The sequence below is a fragment of the Trachinotus anak genome, unplaced genomic scaffold (assembly GCF_046630095.1).
Source record: "Trachinotus anak isolate AG129_WGS33_773 ecotype Australia unplaced genomic scaffold, CSIRO_AGI_Tana_v1 ptg000028l, whole genome shotgun sequence".
NCBI lineage: Eukaryota > Metazoa > Chordata > Actinopteri > Carangiformes > Carangidae > Trachinotus > Trachinotus anak.
In genome coordinates this window covers 9,670,466-9,683,274 of record NW_027273879.1, presented here as the reverse complement: position 1 = coordinate 9,683,274, position 12,809 = coordinate 9,670,466, and positions in this window count along the sequence as shown.

Here is a 12,809-nt window from a genome sequence, read left to right as displayed (position 1 = left end):
GGCTGACTATTGAGTGTGTGGTCTGATGTTACCGCTTGTTTAGAGCCGTTTAAAGTCTGGTGAGACTTCAGCAGACAGGCAGGTGAAAGCGCTGGTGTGGCTAACCACCGGTCCAGCCAGGACTCCTGGGTCAGGGGAGAGGGGAGCCTGCCCAGATGCTCTGCACCAAATACCAGCTGTGAGGTTTGTGGCTGAAAACCCATCCACGGTTTGGCTCTCAGGAACAGAGCCAGAGAAGAGGAAAGGAGAAAAGAGGGGGAGTAAGAAAACAAAAGCTGCAGACACTGCAATTTTTTAGGCCAAATCTTTTCCAGGTGGCACTTTGAAAGAGTAATACCCCGATTTGATAAAATAATATGAATCCGATGTTAAAATACCCACTTGTGCTCTTCACACAAAGATGCACTTTTTTACTGCTTGCAGTGTGTTTTCATTTGGGCTGCACAGATTTGACAGGTATAACGCAAGCATGGAGTGGATTTTATGACCAATTTCTAAAGCATAAACAAAGGAATATTATGACTCATCCTCGTGTGGAGAAAGTTGTTATGAATGTTTTGCGCTCGGCTGTTTGTATATTCAGCAAACATTCCACTGTCAAATGAGCAGACAAATGTTACTAGATGATAGAGAAGTAGAAGCTAAAATCTTTTCTGCGGACTGCACCTTTAAAGTCCCACCTCTTGATCTAAAATGCAGCCAAATAGGCAGGAGTATATAAAATAACATGTTGTATAATGCTTTGTGTTTGAAATTATTGCCCTGCTTATAGGAACTGACAGAATTACATGGCTTAAACCTAAAGACGGGAGGGGAAGAAAAAAGCTGTGTAAAAGAAATGAGAAAGAAAGACATTAGAAGCCTGCAGGTTAGGTCATTATAATGACTGGAAAGTGATGTATTCCGGCTGATGCCTCATTTGTTGGTGAGCAGCGTGCACACTCCCACTCAGCCACCACCATCCTCCTCTGTCTTTCAGTTTCTCTATATAAAGATGGAGAGTTGTAAACTCCCTCCTAATCCAGTATGGTTTCTCCCTCCATGGCCACACATGGGCCTGTGGTCTGCCCTCCACCCAGAGTCTTTGGCTGCCTTTTTACCCACCTCCCCCTCCCCTCCCATCAGCTCCCAACCCTCACCCTCGACCTCGTGAGTGAGTTTACCCTTGTTCCACTAGAAAAGGCAACGATAAGGTATCTGGGCCTCCATGGCGATGCAGGACTTAAGAGGTATATCGTGTGTACGCAGATACACACACATATTCGCGTACAGTGCTCTACTTTTACAACCTGAGCAGGGCTGTGGGCTCAGGGGTGGTGGTGGTGGTGGCGGTGGGCTTGGGGCTGACACGTTTCTGCTAACAATCACATCACACACAGGGACCCACATTCCAACTTCCTGATCAAACCGCCCCCCCCGCCTCCCTCAACTGCCCCACCGCCCTGCTTCCCTGAGCTACCTCCACCATCGTCGTCCTCCTCCCCCCAAAGATCTTGGTGTAGACTTTAGCCGGGAGAGTTTAGAGAATTATGGAATTTTTCGTGGAAATATTTACAGAAATATAGAGTGGCAAAGATATAAATTTTAGGAAAAAACAAAATTTAGTCAGTCTGATCGGGACTGCTCAAAACTGCTCTACTGCAACATCACATTTTGGTATAAGGGAGAGTCTATTAATTCTGACACATCTGGATCTAGTTCATCTTGACATGTTGGAGAGTCATTTAAGTGAGGGACATAGAGTATGTGTGGGTGGGTTTTTATACCTGATGTCATGTACTCTGGTGCCCTCTAGTGACTTTTTCAACAGTTCACAATGTAATACGGTTACCTTTAAGTGTTGAGTCATAGATAAATTAAAGGCTATTCGTACTGATACAGGGTTTTCTATATAGGCTAGTTTATAAAAAAAAGTGTTGTATTTTTACATGAGGTAGTTATGTGTGTGCTGCTTGTGTATGTAGGTGATACTCTTTTGTGTGATTTACATATACAAATTATTATAGTAATATTATATCCCCAAACATGATGGGTTATACACTTCATTACTCTTCAGAGGATATATGCGTAATAGAGAGAAAAAAAAAACATCACGAGCCTCCAGAACACAACCACATGTATTCAAACAGCGACGCTGACAACGACTCCAGCACAGACACAGACACTCAGCCACCTACAAAGCTGAGGTAATGAGCATGGGTATCATGTGGTGTGGTCTGCTCCAGCCACGGCCACATTCACAGGCCTTGGGGGCCTGCGGGCCATCATGTCTCACTTCAGTGAGGTCAAAGCACCTTCAACTCTGACATGTTCAAATGCACAAATTATGACTCTGTCAAATCCAGAAATTATGAATTAGGTATGTCCTTTGCCTCATTTTGCATCTCTGGTATGTCAAGGATTGGCCTGGAAGTTACATTCATGCTGATAAAAGGGATGAAACACACTGTGGATAAGCTCTGCTAATGCTCACACAGAATAAAATCTGAAACTGAGAAGTAGTAACAATACATTTGTTTTGGGCGTCCTTAATACAGCCATATAATACATTACTGTCTTGTATCATGTGGAAAATGGTTTAACTGATGTACAAGAAAGTACACGTTGTTTACAGGGAAGAAAGACCTCTTTCTGAATTTGTTAAACATACCTGAAATAGTTCAACCTGAGATAATCATTAACACAGCTCTTATGCACCATGTATTGGTAACACTAAGGGGACACTAATGAAAAAAAAGTACATTTCACTAGGTTTTGTGAAATGTGTCAAAAATCTGAAACCTGTAGAGCATGTATGTATAGGAGGCTGGGTGTATGCAGCAAAGGTACTGCCACAGCGACAGTAACAGAAAATAGGACTGTCAGAAATGAGAATAATAAGTGCACCGGAGTGTGGAGGTCGCAGGAGGAACAGGACTTCTTACAACTGAAGAAAGCAGACGCTGATGTGGGAAACTAGACCAGCAGGTGGCAGTAATGAAACTTACAAGAGGATACCAGCCTCTGTAAAACCTCACAGAAGAAGAGGAAGCCTGCATTCAAATGCACTGAACAAACTAAAAACCCACTTCCCAAGTTACTGGCTGCCTGAGTAGATCCCTCCTAGTCCTGGGAAGCCCTCTAAACACGGTAAGATGCAAACTCTCTCATGACATCTCGCTGGCATTAAAGTGTCTGTTGTGATGTTTACTGGTTGATACTGGGGCCTGTTGTCGCTGGAGTTTTTGAAGCATTGTTAATAAAATGTCAAACACATCTTCTTATTCAGAAAACAGCACTGATTTGGACTTTAACATCTTTATTCAATCAGTCTGAGTGTCTTACCTTTCCTCTCTGCTGCACATGATCAGCTTCAGTTTTACACACAGGACCTGCCAAACCACACTTTGTCAATTTGACTTCCTCACGTGGGCTGTTCCTGGGGGAGTGTACCAAAAGTTGGATAGGTATGGGGGGTGTGATGTAGTTAGGAACAAATGTGATTTATAAAGTGGTGTTGATGTCATTTGCAGAAAGAACAAATTTAAAAGGCCTTTTAAACTGGCTTTTATCTCACATTTTTTGTCTGGAGGACTTTTGTTTCCTCAAGCTTCTCTCACCAAATATACAGTTTAAATTCCACTGCTGAAAAGACCCTGTGCCTTCAGTGCTTGACCAACCAGACCCCTGCTGCAAGTAATTTGTGGGAAAATACCATATAAGTTGAACAAATGCAAGACAATGAATATGAACACAGCTGCTGCATCGTATATTTCCACTTGCTCTTGTGGAAAAATGGCAGAAAAAATGTTTTATGCTTGCAATGGGTAAACAAGGCTTTCTGGAAGAACTGAGTCTTTCCCAAGTGATGGACTGAAAATTACTCTTGAGGCTTCAATTGTTCAGTAGGGACATCTGCTGGTCAAAATAATTTACAGCAGGGATGTGTAAGGAAGGCTGTAAGACTGTGTGTACAACATTTGAGCCAGTTATGAAATTTAAATTAAACTGTTTATGCATAAAATTGCACAATGAATATTCAACATGAAAAGAACCTGGTAATGATGGAGTTATGGATTACCATGCTACTGGCATCTCGATGCTACTGGCATCAAGAGTTCTGTACGTTAGCAGCATTGTTGAGTGGATAGCCGTTGTGGTTAGTTGACCGGTCCACCACAGTGATTGAGATTGAAATAATTTAAGAGATTGCCTTGCCATTTAGTCAGGTATGTTAGCATGTTAGCATTTAGCTCAAAGCAATACTGTGCCTAAGTACAGCCTCATACAGCAGCCAGTGTGGCTCCAGACTCTTCATCCCATTTTCAGAAGAGTGCCAACCAACACAGTGTTGAAGGCCATTGAGTCTGTAAGTCTGTGCAATGATGCAGCAGACAAGCAGACAAGCACAGCTGCTAGTACAACTCAACATATTAGTGTCAGACATCTGAAGTTTAAATCACTGTAAATGGGAATATCAAACACAAAATCAAATCCAACCTCAACACTATCAAGATCTCAAAATATGCTGCTAATTTATATCTGCCTGTTTCAATTATCAATGATAAGGTACCAGCTGTTAACTGAGCACACAAAGGCCTATGTCTTCTCTGTAAAAGAAATTCAGTTTATGGTTCTGTCTAATAATCTCCTTTGATTTTGTACCTTTTTAAACTTTGGATTATTACAGATTTCCTACCATTATGAATCTTTAGTAGTCAATGTGTCATTGGTATCTGTATCACTTGTGATTTATTTGAGGAGTGACAGATGGATATTGCCAAATAACATGATATTTGTGTGATGCTAGCTTATGATGAATGACCTGCTATAACTTAATACATGCCAGTATACACTGTAGCTGTAGAATTGCTTTAGCTGTTTGGACATTGTGGTTATTCCTTCATTAAAACTATTACAGGTTTAGTGCTCGCAGGCAAATAAGGATAATACATTTTCCTGGGATGCGTCCTGTGTTTTACTTTCTTCTCTGTTTCTCTAGTTACTAGTAAACAAGAACTAGATGAGACATTGGTGTAACCGTCCCACGCCACTGTTGTATTCAGCTCTTTAAAAAGGACTCACTGCCAGTTTTAGATCGATAGTGCACGTCATAAGAGTGGATTGGCTGGTCAGCCCAAGAACCCTCACAAACAGAGTTGTGTATGGCAGAGTTTTGGCAAAGTTATCAACACACAAACAGGAAAGAGAATATGGGGGAAAGCTCTGGAAAGGGGCGACAAGGAAAAATGGTTGACACTCAACTGGAGAAAATTAGAGCAACAAGGTGTTGAGCCAGGTGCACAAACTGATATTGAACAGGTTCACAGTGTACTGCCACCTTCTGATGACAATTCAGTGGACATTTCTTTTTAAACATTTGAAAAAGGCAATGGAAAGTACATAGCATTAAGGACAATGGCCTCAAATGGAGAGCAGCTGCAGCAGTAGACATAAATCAGTTTATGGTTGTGTTCCAGAAATGTATAGAATGAACTTTTGTGAATTTAGGCGACAACTTGGAGGATCATACCTGGATTTCTGGAGGAAACAGGAAGTAGCACTGGACTGGTGCCTTCATTTCTGTGAACTTCTGCACTTACCAAGAAATGAAAGATCTTATTTTATTGAAGCAGTTTATGGTTGCCATGCCACGCTAGAATGAGCATGAAGCAATCCCAAAATGTGCAGCAGTTACGAGGTGGCTCGTGGTGGTATAGGAAAGTGGTTGGAAAAAGGAGGCCAGATGATGAAAGGACTGAGGGGAACAGAGCCTGGTGTACACTGCCTGAGCAGAGCGGTTTTCAGACTTGCTAGACCTGGCAAGGCGCTACCAGTTGTCCATCAGGACATCCTGCCAGCAAAATGGCAGAGCCCTGTTTCCTGTTTCCTGTTATAAATTTGAGCATAAAAAGAGCAGTTGGCCAAAGTTAGATTACCGTGGTAGCCTAGCTAAGCCAGTTGGAATAGTAGCTGTGGGGAAAAGTGTTGATGATGACCAACCCCAAAGACCCAGTTGAGAGGCCAACATTGCCGGGGGGGGGGGGGGGGGGGTGGGGTGGGGGGGGGGGTGTGGGTCAAGTGGAGTGGCAGTAGAAAGCTGTGGTTCGGGTAAGGCCTGAATCCTTTCTTCATGCTGTTGTTCGCCTGAAGGCATTCAGCACATGGTGTGACCTGTTAGTAGCTGCTACAGCCATGAGGCTCAGTTGTTATTATGTCCTCCGGCTCTAACAATCAGTCATTTCACCAGTACTACCTGTGCTGTGACTATATGATGAATGGATCTCAGATTAACCAGGTGGCTCCTGCAGTGTCTTGGCCTTTAGGTAGGGGATAAACCTAAATTAGACACTAACACAAAAACTAAACTAGTTGAGCAAGAATGAGTTAATATGACAACCTTGTCGCTGGAATTCAGGAACATATGTTGTTTTGCGTCACAAAAATCTCAAGACTGACTCATTACAGAGGCGCCCGATTTCAAAACACAGGCAAAATCTTTTAAAATGTTTTGCTGCACCACTCTGCATCATGATTCTGTCATTTCATTTTGTCTTCTGAGTTTAAGCGTCAAGTCCTTCGCTCACTAATTGTAAACTTGAGCAATTGGAGATATTTTAGGTTTAATTAAACTTTTAATGCGAGCTCAAGTATCTAATTGCTTATCTGAGGTCCATTTTAATTCACCATAATTATTCATTCAATTCCAGCTGCCCAGTGTGCCATTACAAGAGCAAGTAACTCTTTTCAGGCGACTGTGATGCTCAACTTTTTATGAACAGAAGACATTTAAAAAAAAAAAACAAAAACAAAATAGAGAATGCAAAGAATTCCACAAATTAACAAGTTAAGAAACAAAGTCATTATATAAAACAAATAGACAGAAAAACACAACACTTCACTAACAAATTAAAGAAACGTAAAACAAGTAAACAAACAGATGATGACATTTTTGCAAGAAGACAGACAGTACAGGTGTAGAGGTGGGTGTGCCTGTGTTTCTTCACCGTGCCATTTATCGGATGTTGTTCTGCTTTTGTTAGTGTCCCAAGTAACAAATGATATACTATTTCCCTGTGGTGTGGGTTTTATTGAGAAGCCCGGCAGCCATCCCTCGGCTACAACAGCTTTCCCAGAATGTGAGGCAATAACAGTGGTTTACACTTTATCTCTTAATGTCACATGAAGGGTAAGACTGTGGCGGTTTTCTAACCCACACAAAGCACCTCAAAGATGCCAGAGCGAATATACTTCCACCCTCCATTAACTCATTTTTTTGGCCACTGTAGAGCAGACATGACTCAAAGCAGAAACTTTGAGTCGTGTCTGTAGCTACACCTGGTGAATGTAAGGCCAACACTGATTGTCTGTTATCTCTGTTTTTGGTCTGTGCCAACTCCTGAGAGAAATATTATCAACTGAGTCACCCCTTTCACACATAAGAAGTCATGTGATCCAATGTTAACAACACTGATTATAGCAGCTTTAAACTGTTTCTAGGTTGTATGTTCGGCTGGTTATAACAATTTTCTTTCCTTTAACCACCCGCTTGTTGATGGGATATATTGACTTATTCTTTTTTTCAATGTTCAAAAACTTCTTCCTGGTCATGCCTGTCTAGGGTTTGAGCCATCATAGATGAGTGGTTATGTTATGATGGTTATGTTAAATGGGCCACTCTGCCTTTGAGTTTGGCTCCCCCTTCTTCACGGCTTTGCTGCTACACTTAACCAGTTAGTGTGTGGACCCCAGGATTGGCTCTGGTGATTTACGCTACAGTGTGGTGGAGCCTGCAGAGGGCTCCACCTGCGTTCATAAGTGGCTTCTGTGTCCTCTCTGTAGATGGATGATGGATGAGATTGTATAAAGTAACCAGAAGAAAGAGGAGCTCCTGGAATGTGATATCAATTTACAAAGACAGAATGACCCGTGGTGCTGCCAGAGCTGCTGTCACATACCCAACACAATGAAGTGTGCTTGTGTTTGTGTGTGTGTGTGTGTGTGTGTGTGTGTGTGTGTGTTGCTGCATTACCTATAAGAAGACCATCACATGTGAATGTATTTGGATCTATTATCGTTTGTGCATTTCCCCTGTATTCCTTGAACCGAGGCAGATGCAAATATGAGTTTGAGTCCACTGGCATGTCTGCTGGTGCGTGCGTCTGTCTGTGCGTTTGCGGTGAGCCTTCCCTCTAATATGCCAGCCAGCGGTTGTGTATGAAGTGCTGCTGATGGTGGAGACTATTAGGCCTGTGAAGGGGAGAGTTGGCTGTCTTCTCCCATTCCCCACAGCTCATTTAAACCTCCAGCTGATGGTTGAGATTAAACGTCTTCTCTTACTAGGAGGGATTCTGTGGTTGGACTTGGGCTGCCATTTAAGAAACTTGAATGAGTGAAAAGCATGTAAAGAACCCATTTAGCATAAGACAACGGAGGAGCAGTGGGTTTGTGTGTTCAAACAATGTAACGTGCCACACATGTTCCCCAGTTTTCTCATAGACTACATCTGGCAGGCTGCTCTTAGCATTTGCAAATTTCAGGTAAACGTGCGAATGATATTGTTGAAAAGTTCTAAAAAAAAAAAATAGTGAAGGGAATTTTGTCTCCTTCATAATTATTTCTAAATCATTTTGATAATTCCTGCCAGTCGTATTTGCTGAAAACCAGTTTGCTGATTACTTTATTATTGTGGGGTTTATTAGAAAGATTTTTTTTTTTTTTTTTTTTTTTTTTTTTTTTTTTGAACTTTTTATGTCAATTTTTTTTGTCATTTTACAGAACAATACATTGCCTGATGTAGGACCTCATACCCTTAAAAATAAATTAAAATAATAATTATCAAAATAAATAAGTAGAAGAACACTCTTTTCTCACGGAAGGTATTTGCAGCACAACAGTGTCAGTTGCAGAGAAATATAACAATAGCATTTTCAGTGACACCCCATTATAATAACAGAATTTTGTTACAAAGTCCACCTTTGTATATAAAAGAGTTTATTTTCAGTCGTAGACGTGCAGTTATTTATTCCATTATATAGACCATTATATGGTGTCCGCAGTACATGCCTCTGGTCTGTGTCATGTATCCCTCTAGGTTGGGCTCCGAACAACAATAACGATAGGTTTGGGGGGGACAGCAGCTTTTAAAATACTGTCGATTTCTTCTTCAACTCTTTTCCGGAGCCCTTGAATTACTGCACAGTCCTTAGAAGACATTTTCAACATCAAAATCCACACAATTCAAAAATTGCAGTAGTGATAAAGATCCGGAAGAATAAATCCTCTCAAAATCAACGAAACACATCATGAGTTTTGTTCAGATTGTCTTTGTTCAGATGTCTGTACAAATAATAAAAATATTAAAAATAAAGTCACAGTTTATTAGTCAGATTAAACCATTAACAAATACAATACTTGACTATTTTGAATAATCACAGTAAGTGTTGATCAATTCAGTGGTGGGTAAGTCAGCTGCTTTAAATATGGATAAAGACAAACTGCCTGTATTTATCCCAGTGAGTGAGTGAGTGAGTGACTGAGTGACTGAGTGAGTTAGTTAGTTAGGAACTTTATTAACCTTGCTGGAAAATTATTTGGCATCATCTCTTAGCATTAAAAGCAAAACAGGACAATAGACAATATAAGGCAGGCTTTTGCTGTTTTTAATATACATTTGGCACTTTGAAGCAGTACTCCTTGATTAGCATCTGTGTTTTGCAGTCTTGTATTGAGGACTGAAGGATAACTATTCAAAGAAAGGATGACGCCAATCAGCTGCACAGAGCCAATGAAGTGCAATTATGATAAAAGGAAATCTGTGGACAGACAACAGACAAATAATTTTGCATGTAATTCCAGTTTTAAGTATCATATGACACAGTTTTTACCCATTACATTTTGAAACATGATGCAGACTACTGATTCAACAACAGACTCCTGTGTTATCATGTACTTGAGCAAGCCATAGCACACCTCGACAGCTGCAGGGCAGCTCACTATGACTGAGTAGAATTAGGGCTGACAGCACCAGAAATGGGGATCATTTCATTGACTGACAGGTAGGCATGTCGGTGAGCTGCAAATTCCTCAGAACAATGTAACTTTACCTGCAGATGTGATATTTTGAGCTGCACCTTCTCAAAACACCAAAGTCTGATTTACTCCTCCTGGGCTTATTCCTTTAAAAACCCACAATCACACGGGCAGAAATCAGGCTTTCATTCCACAGCCCTCAAGTTTCGTTCTCACCCTCTGTTTGATGTTGCTTTGGTCCTGGCACACAGGCCTTTCTGTTGTTTCTTCAGGCAACACCTTATACAACCAGCCTCTGAACACCTTGAATATCTCATACGTCTCAGTTATCATTGTGTACTTCTTTGTGTTTTGGAAAGGGCAGGTATCAAAAATGAACAACATGTCTAATGTTGCTATTGTCTACAGAATCCGTTGTAGCTCGCTTATAAATTAAATGATTGAATTTCCCCCTAAATTCTCAGCAAATGAATTTGTAAATGATCATTAGGTGCATATTGAATAAGCTATAGGCTATTGAGACTTTTAAATTGAAACCACAGTTCAGAGGCACTTACAACAGTTTCAATCACAATAACAATCATATGATAATAAAATAATATTCACGACAGGGATTCTGAGTATACCAAAAATGTAAAACAGAAGTGTTGACACGTGTAATACTTTATTTTATGTCAGTAAAGCAGTTTGTAAATTTTGATTTATAAAAACAATAAAAACTTGCTCTTAAATTTAGAATATCTTGAGTTTGGCGTACATGCAAGTATTAGTAAGTTTGACCTATAACTGTTATCTTTCTTTTTTTTTTAAACCTTTTTTTTTTCTTCAATAATATAAAGCGTTAATAAGCTTTTATCAGTTACACATACCTGTCAGTGGGGAAGGTCTGTCCCGCCACACCTGCATGTGTTATGATCTATAACCGTCCACTGTCCTTTGTAAAGTGATCCTAACTTTTCACAGTGATAATCAAAAGAGACAGAGACAAAGATAATAAATCAGACACCAGCACGTCCACTGCTCCTCTTCCTCCTGTTCAGAGACGGACAAATAATAGTCTGATGTCCCCGTGAGATCAAACTTCAGCCCAGCTCTCGAGAGATTGTTTTTCTGTAGTGATGTCCTGTAGACACTAGAGTGTGCTGCCACATCATGAAAGGACAAGCACTTTTGGCAAAGAAAAATGTTTCGCCATAGCCTTCGAGCAAAACACAATCAGATTGAAATATAAAATGCACTGATGCCCCCATGTAATGGAAAACTAGAACTAATAACATGAGCGCTCTTCACCTGTCTAAATGACTGACTGTCTGTTTCTTCCTCTTTTGGTCGCTATCGTCTGCAAGGTCTTTACTTTTTTCTCTAGCATGGCATGAGATTGCACAAACAGTTGTTCCTAGTCATTTCTCCCAGCCCTTTTGAGGTGCATGAACTCAAAGACAGTATCTTTCCCTCTTCCTTCTGTACTTCTTCCCATCCTCACTAACCACTCGCATAAATGAAGCAGAAAATTGCAGTTAATTAATTTTACAAGTTACAAGTTAATTTGATGTTTGTAAGCTACGGTAAATAAATCCAAACATGTAGTGTAGTGCGCAACCCAGAATTATTTTGGGTTTTGTTTTGCATTTTGTAAGTGTCCCTCTGAGCAGACTGTGCTCAGTGTTTATAGTAAAGCAGTTTAATTGTTTTATAAAAAGACCACTGGGACTGTTTTAGAGATTTTGTGGAATTGGATCAGATAACAAACCTCGGATCACACATTGTTGTGGCCATTCATTTAACAACAAAAGGTGTGCATTTATTTTTAGGTCTTCTTACAATCATGAGCACATGCACATAAATACACGTGGAAGGGTGTGTTTGAAAGTGCAGGAAGTTGTTCTCAATAAACAAGTGTGTAAATCAAAGCAGACGCCCTGTTTTGTCATGCATACGTAAAGAACAAATAATCTACCAGTAATATCATAAACATGCAGTTTGTGGCTGTACAACAGTGGCATTATATCGTGAACAATACATTGTTAACGGACTCTTAAAAGTGGAGTGACACACTCCTACAGAGTTTTTCATTCATAAAATAAAAAAAAAAACTTAATGCTGGAATTGTTGTACCAACCATGGTAAGGTATTAAAGCCTGTCAGTTTTAGTCAGTGCTTACATGGCACTGATCCTTGATTATTATATCAATTTTATAATGATGCAAAAAACAAAATCTATTTCACAAAAAGCAACAAATGAAACTTTTCCCATTCACGCACACACGCACACACATGGACTCACCTACCACCCCCAATTTAATTTGTGATCTACTCAGCAACGTCTCATCTCGTGTTGAAACATAGTCTTGGAATGTAACTTGATGAAGCAGAAAACATCTGCACAGCTGACATGAGATACAAGTAATTAATACATTCAGCTTCACTCAACTTAAACGTTCTATTTTTATATAAGTGAGATACAGTTGTTTGTTTTTTTTTGTTTTTTTTTAAATAGATCATTTGGTGATGGATTCTGTCTCTGCCAGTTTGCCATGCACTCTGCTCTCTACTGACTGGAATAAGTAGTAGACCACAAGCTGCATATTGTAAGCAATCTTCACATTTTGAACAACTGTTGAGAAACTAGTTTCTTCTCTACTGAATTAGCTAAAACCCCCTTTTCCTTTGGTGTCATTTCTTTTCCTGTTTCATTCTGTTTAATTGTATTTTTTAAATAGACTTAATAAATAAATATATATATATAGGCTATAAAACAGTTTCAAAACATATTTAGATACAAAACACTGAACTTTTTT